Below are 7,238 nucleotides of genomic sequence, written 5' to 3'. Positions count from 1 at the left end.
GCATTGCAGAGAGACATCAGTAGGGAATTTGCAACAGAATAATCAGAGTTACTGAATCATAGGTAGAATATGATTGAATAATTACAAGTGGAAAGGCTGAGAAGTCACTGTAATTATTAACAAAAGCCCTGATTTCTAGAGGTATGCATTCTAATGTAATGGACCTAGCTTAGGAAATAATAATTTAAAAAACGGATGAGCATCTGAGCATCCAAATATGGCCAAAATGAAGATATTTCTCTTACTTTAAAAAGAAGAAATTAGATATTAATATTACATCAGGATTATACGGTTTTCATTACCTGTTTTAATGTTCTACTGTGGCTCCAGAGATGCAAATAAAAATATCTGATAGAGAAAAAAGTTGGAGGTGGGCCTTATCCATAATTAACATACTTAGTACAGTATAGTGAATTGGAGGAGTGAGTGAAACATGTGGAATCGAATGCTTCATCTATGCCTCATTGAATCATTAATTCATTCACTCAATCATTCATCCCAGGTGTGCTGAGAATCAACTGACTGTGTGCTAGGAGTTGGAGACAGAGTCAGCTATCTGTTTTCAATAAGCCCAGGGTCTAATGTGGAAGGTGACCATGCAAATAAACCAATTATTACACAGTGTGAGAAGAGCTGTAATGAGGAAAGGTACAAAGTGTAGAGAGCATACCCTCAGTGGGATAGTATATTTATGAACCTGTAGGAGCTTCCAGGTCAAGGGAATAGGAAAGGAATTCAGATAGTGGCAGGAACATGCCATATGCAAAGTCCGAGAAGTGAGAGGCAGGGCATGTGTGGAGGACCAAGAAATATTTGGTGTGGCTGAAGTGTAGGCGTGGTGAATAACAGCCAATGGTTCTGGAGCTAGACTAAGAATGACCTCCTGCATGCAACGACAGTAGTTCTCAACGTTGGCTGGACATTGGTTGGAGACCTCTAAAAATATCGATATCTCAGTCCCACCCAAGGATTCTGATTTAATTGGTCTGGAGAGTGGCTTGGGCATTGGGGCCTTAAAAGCTCCCCAGGTGACTCTAATGTGCAGCCAGGGTTGAGAGCCATTGCTCAAGGAGATGGAAAGTCCTTGAATAACTTAATGAATTCATGCTTTTATAATATCACTTTGGCGCCAATGTGGAGGCCAGAAACTGGTGGCAGGGAGGCATGTTAGAGATCAAGAACAATGTCCAGGCAGGGGAGGATGAAGGTCTTAAACAAGACACTGACCATGAGGGAGGAGAGGAGGGAACATCAGAAACATATCAGGGAGAATTGGTGGGCTGGGGTAGGAGGAGAAGGAAACAACAAACATGAATATTCTGATTTCTTGGGTGAATGCTTGTGCCTTCACTGACATTGAAAACCTGGGAGAGGAGACAAGGTTGGTGCATGGTTAGGTGTTTGGGAAGCAGGAGATGATACGTTCTATTTCTCTCTTGTTGAGTTTGACATGCTTGTCTAAATTTTCCATTTGCTTCCTGGCTCAGCCAACACTTTATAGGCTTTTCCAGCTGTGTGGATAACATGGATCAGATTGTTCAGTATTTACAATAATCTTCTTCTAGACATTTTCTGATAATGCAGAGGCTGGACAGGAAAAGAATCCTCTATCTGCTAGACCCAATACAGGTAGGGTTCTGCATGATATTTAAGCTCTGCCAAACAGATGAGATGCAGCAAGTGGAAATGAAACATGATGAAGTGGAATCCATGCTTTTGCTGCTTCTAGTTCTGCTGGCAAGACCATTCATAGGGCATTTATTTTGGATCTCTACTTTTTTTTTCCTAACAGAGGTCACACGTGCCCTTCTCTTATTTTACAAAAAGAAGAGGCACCTGTCATCCCTTTTCCTCCCATATGTTAATATAAGGCTTTGCCCTGGAGTGGAAAAACCTCCTGGGTTACAAAGAAAAGGACAATTTGAAATATGGTATTTATTAAGCCACCTTTAATCAAGGCACCATCGATTCGTTATTGGGCTCTTCTCTGCCTACTATGTATTTTCATTAAGAGAAAAGTGGGGCTTTAGGAAAGTAGATTTTGGCACACATGGGGATGTTATAACTTCAAGTATATTATAGTGTGGTGTAGGGGTGATAATTTTCATTTAACCACCTCATTCAATCATCCTCCATATATTATCACTTCTTCTGACAGTAAAGCCTGTTAGAGTACAGCAGAGAGTTTAGTGGAGAAGTCATAAAAGCAGCCATGATGCATTTCCTCTTTTACCAATAAACTCAGCACAAAGCTGAGTTTATAGGACAGTCTGTCTCCCTGTCCTATAGAATCAGAATACTCGACATTCCACAAAACATGCTGGGAAATACTCATCTCCTGGGAGGTGTGCCCTCTCTGCAATTTTATCTATTTTTAGTAAGGGAAAAGAGCTCATTGAGAACTCATTTAATTGGTCTGGCTCCATGTCTCATTTGTATATTTTGTATTTCAAGAAAAATGAGATGATAAACTTTATGTTTATCTCCCAAAAAACCAACATTATTTTTTAAAGTAAAAGTCACATGTGAGAGGTAAGAAGAGTTTTATATTTTTTGAATACTTATTTAGACTCCTTTTTATTTGCTTTTACAAAAAGATTATTGGATAATAAATTTAACGCTTAGAGAATTGTCATAGGAAATAAAATAAATAAAATCTTCAATTTATATATTCAGTTTTGTTGCAGAAAAGGATTGAGTAATCAGTAAAGATTATAGATTAAAACATATTAGGCTAAAATACAGTATGAAATGGAATGCAAGTGAAAATTTTAAGAAATAAAAATCACAATGTTAAATATTAGGTGACTAAAAAGATTTGCGCATGTATTTTTTAATGAATAATGGTGAGAATTAAGGTTCATGATATTTATATCCCACTGGGTACATTAAAAATAATTATGTCACTACAGCCATGCCACCCTGAACAAGCCCAATCCTGTCTGATCTTGGAAGCTAAGCAGGGTTGGACCTGGTTAGTACTTGGGTGGGAGACCACCTAGGAAGACCAGGTGCTGTAGGTGTAAAAAATAAAAAATAAGAGATTGTAAGCTGACAAGGTCCTTGCAATCTGTGAGGTCAACCAAGGGTTGCCTCACCTGAAAAAAAAATAATAATTATGTCAGCTTAATTTTTTAAATTAATATTTACAAGGTATCAAAAATTAAATTATTTGCAACTATTTAACTACTGATGAAATATTTTAGATGTCAACTTAAAAATGTGCAAATAGGTACATAGTTTTTCAAAATTCTTTTGGAAGGTCTGACAGTGAAATACAACTGTGAAGGCCATTTATCTAGGGACAAGTCTACAGAGCTTCTTGATAACTTCCACCCTCTCCTTCCAGTCCAGCTGCCCCACCCTCACCATCCGGACAGCTGAGCCTGGGTAGGATCAGAGAATGCAAACTAACTCTGAAGAAAAAAGCCACTGGAAGCATCAGACTGCGGCTGAGGACCGGCTTTAGATAAACTGAAACAGAAGGAGAGACTTCAGGTCCTTGGCTATTTGCATTATTTATGCCTACAGTCCCCTCTGTCAGGCTTATCCAGACTTGACAAAAATTAAAAGTGTGGGCATGTTTTGCTGGGATGTGTCACACACGTCACTCCACCATTTACACGGGGCTGACTTTACAACCATTTACAACTTTCAGTTACAAGCAGGAACATGCTAGTTTGTTTATTAATTGCTATTTGGATAAGCGTTAAGGGTTTATGAACAGTTGCATATAATGGAGGAAGTGAAAAATGGGTTATTGACATGCTTTTATTCACCTTCATTCTTGCCTTGGTCCCCATGTCAAAGGTTCCCTACTTTTCCTGCATACATCAGGACACATTTGGCTCTGATAAATTAAAATACTTTAAAACCCAGGAGGTTTCACTCACTAAGGGATTTGAAGTGGTCTCCAGGAGACTTCTTGCTTCAAATTGTCTATCTGTCCATGATTTAGAAACCCCACTGAGATCCTGCCATTTTCAAGTCTTTGTTAGGGAGCCAAAGCCCTTCAGGCAGCTTCCCCAGATGTCAGCGCCTCAGCAACGCCCTGGTTTGAACATGATTTTAATAGCAACTAATTCCCTCAGCTGTGGCATTGCTGCAAATGGCTCATCATTTTACAGGCAAGTTTCAACAATCATGTAACCAGATGAGAATATTTTCCCAAACAATAGCATTGTGGCAGAAAACAGCTAAGGCATGTCAGGGGGACAGCTGTGAGGCAGGTAGCAAATAGAAGGTAGGATGAACTATCTACTCTCTGGGGTGATGACTTATTTAAAGCTTTAATAGTTTCCGAAGGCAAGGGGGTTGTTGGCAACTATGGGCAGATTATTTTTGGTACATTTATAATGTCCAAGAGGGAGTTTGCACTCAGGGACAATGGCTGCCAGTAAAGTGGGTGTAGATTGTTAGAAGAGTTATTCCTCAGTTCCAAGCCAAGTTGGAGGGAGAGAAAAGCCACCATCCAGAAACACTGCTAGACACATGCAGGCCTGAAGAAACAAATTCATCCTTTGTATTTGATGTGCCATCACTCCATTCTCCTACCACCAACACCCACTGGATGGGTCATTAGAAATCCTGCTGCTCTTTTAGGTACTCTGTTTGTCCATTCCTTTAAGATTCTGCTCCATGATGGGGATGGGCGGTGGGAGGGTACAAGAAACTATGTACCTGAGGCTGGGATGTTCAGTCTCTGAGATGGTAATCTTTGAAATATATGTGACATTACTCAAACATCTGTCATCTACCTTATAGGCTATTATAAACTCACCAATTCATTTAAACCCACACTGACTCTAGTTGGAAGTTTAGCTTAGGCTGCCTCCAGCAACATAAAAACACAGATGACACGTATAAAGTGGTACATACAAAAAGGCCTCCTTTTCTTGGATTAATTTCCAGAGTTATAACTCTTTGAAAATCTGCTTTGTGGCAGGTTTTTAAAGCAGATCAATGTGACTTCTCATCTTTGGACAACTAAGCAAATCGTCTTTTTCCACTTTCTCCAGATAAAGAAGCTGAGACTCAGAAGATGACTGAATTTTTCCCGAGTGGCATAGATGAAACAGAGACCAGTCATTCTCACTCTGGATTCTGGGTTGTTTCTACTACCTTTGCTGCCAAAACTTGGGTAAGTCCACAGTCTTGACCATGTGCCTTTGTGACTTTGGCATCGCTGAGTTTTCCCAACAATAGAGTCCTGTTTGTCTTAGAATCCATGGGAAGGTAGTGGTTCTAGACTGCCACTTCTCTCAGCTGCCCTTCTCTGGAATTTCTCCAGCTTTGCCAAGTGTTTTTGAATTTCAATGGCCAGGCCTGTAGCCAGTGCTCCAAAGGCCAATGCCCTTTTGTTTGGTACAAGCATAAAAAGCCATTTCTTGCTTGGTTTTTAATTCCCAACATTGTCTACAAAGTTCCAAAATTTTTGAGCTGAGAAGAAGCTTAGGAATCATATATCCCAGTAGTACTCAAACGTAAGTGTGCATGAGAATCACTTGGAGGGCTTGTGCATTAGTTATCTATTGCTGTGTAACAAATCACCCTAAAATTTAACATATATAACATAAATATAACATAAATTTATTATCTCACATTTTCTGAGGGTCAGAAATCCAGGAGTAGCTTAGCAGAGTGGTTCTGGCTCAAGGTCTCTGATGAGACTACAATCAACATGTTTGTTGGGACTGTAGTCGTCTGAAGGCTTGATTGGGGCTGGATGATCTGCTTCCAAAAGGGCTTATTCACATGGCTGGAGGTGAGGTCTCTTTTCTTCACCATGTGGACCTCTCCATAAAGCTTCCTGAATGTTCTAAAAACCTGGCAGCTGGCTTTCGCAAAGCCAATGATCCAAGAAAGATTGAAAGAATAACCAAGATGGAAGCCATAGTGCATTTTGTAATATAATCTCGAAAGAGACATACTATAACTTTTGATGTATTTTAGTCAACAGACAGACTAATTTTAGTACAAAGTTGGCTAGGGCTACACAAGGGTGTGAATTCCAGGAAGTGGGCTCACTGGAGACTGTCTTGGAGTTTGGATATCACAGCTTGTTGAAACACAGATTTCTGGGCCCCATCCCTAGAGTTTCTGATTCGTTAGGTTTGGAATAGGACCCAAGACTTTTCTAACAAGCTCCCAGGTAATGCTGATGCTACTCATCTAGAATATACACTTTGAGAACCACTGATCTATCCCTTATTCTGATTTTGTAAATGATGAAACTGAATCTCACAAAACTGAGGAAAATCAAAGCAGAAAAGTATACCAACAATTAGTTATCGAACACCTACTATGTGTTAGTCACCAGGCAGGAATCTGTACATACATTTTCTTGTTTAACACAAAAAATCCTGTGCATTACTCACCACTTCATGAATGAGGAAGCTGAGACTAAAAGAGGTTAAGTAACTTGTTCGAATTCACTTACATAGTTACTGACAGGGACAAGACTGGAGCCCAGATCTCCTGATTCTCATGTCAAAGTCAAAATGTTTTATACAACTTAATCGCCCCAAATCTACTATTCTATCAAGTGAATTTTCCTTAAAACTCATGAGCTGCATTATTATGGCTCTATCACACAGGACTTGGGAATCACCCTGTAAATTGTACCCACTGAATTTTGCAGCTCATAGGCTAAAAATTAACCTTAATTTCACTAGAAGATTTTAAGAGTCAACATTCAAGTTGCTTTCTAAGTCTTGTAGAACGTATCTAAGAAGCACTGGTTCCAGCAGGGATCCTCAGTGGACACTGACAACTAAACCAATTACCCACAAGACATAACGTCATTCTATTCAAGTGATGAACATGCTTGCTGAAGTCACAGGTCCACCATAACTTTCGGCAAGTCTCTTAAAAGCCCTATGCCTTTGGTTCATCATTTGTAGAATGGGAAGAATAATAACTACTTCTTTCTCTACGTCATAGGATTATTGTGAGGATTAAGTGAAACTATATGCAAAACCTTTGCAAACTGGTAAATGCCTTGCACATAGAAGATCCTATTACTATTACTGCATTTTTCAATTCAATGTCTGCTTATTTCTGCTCTTTGGTTTTTATCCTCTATTCTTAAGAATAGGATGCTGAACTTTAAAACTATTTAGACATTGAAATGACTATTTGATTTTTTTTTTTTAACATAATAGTTATTTCTCCAGGCAGAATCCACTGTTGGGTGAGAATTTTAAAAAATAAAAGTGAGAGAAAAAACAAACTCTTAT

General features: G+C 39.1%; 1 pseudogene; it reads left to right on the top strand.

Moving 5' to 3' along the window:
- Nucleotides 1–2,904: 2,904 nt before the first annotated feature.
- Nucleotides 2,905–3,023, top strand: LOC120603256 (uncharacterized; annotated as a pseudogene).
- The last annotated feature ends 4,215 nt before the right edge of the window (nt 3,024–7,238 follow it).

The sequence above is a fragment of the Pteropus medius genome, unplaced genomic scaffold, assembly GCF_902729225.1.
Source record: "Pteropus medius unplaced genomic scaffold, Ma_sr-lr_union100, whole genome shotgun sequence".
Taxonomy (NCBI): Eukaryota; Metazoa; Chordata; class Mammalia; order Chiroptera; family Pteropodidae; genus Pteropus; species Pteropus medius.
Note: the sequence above shows the minus strand (reverse complement) of the source record. Positions and strands in the feature narration are given on the sequence as shown.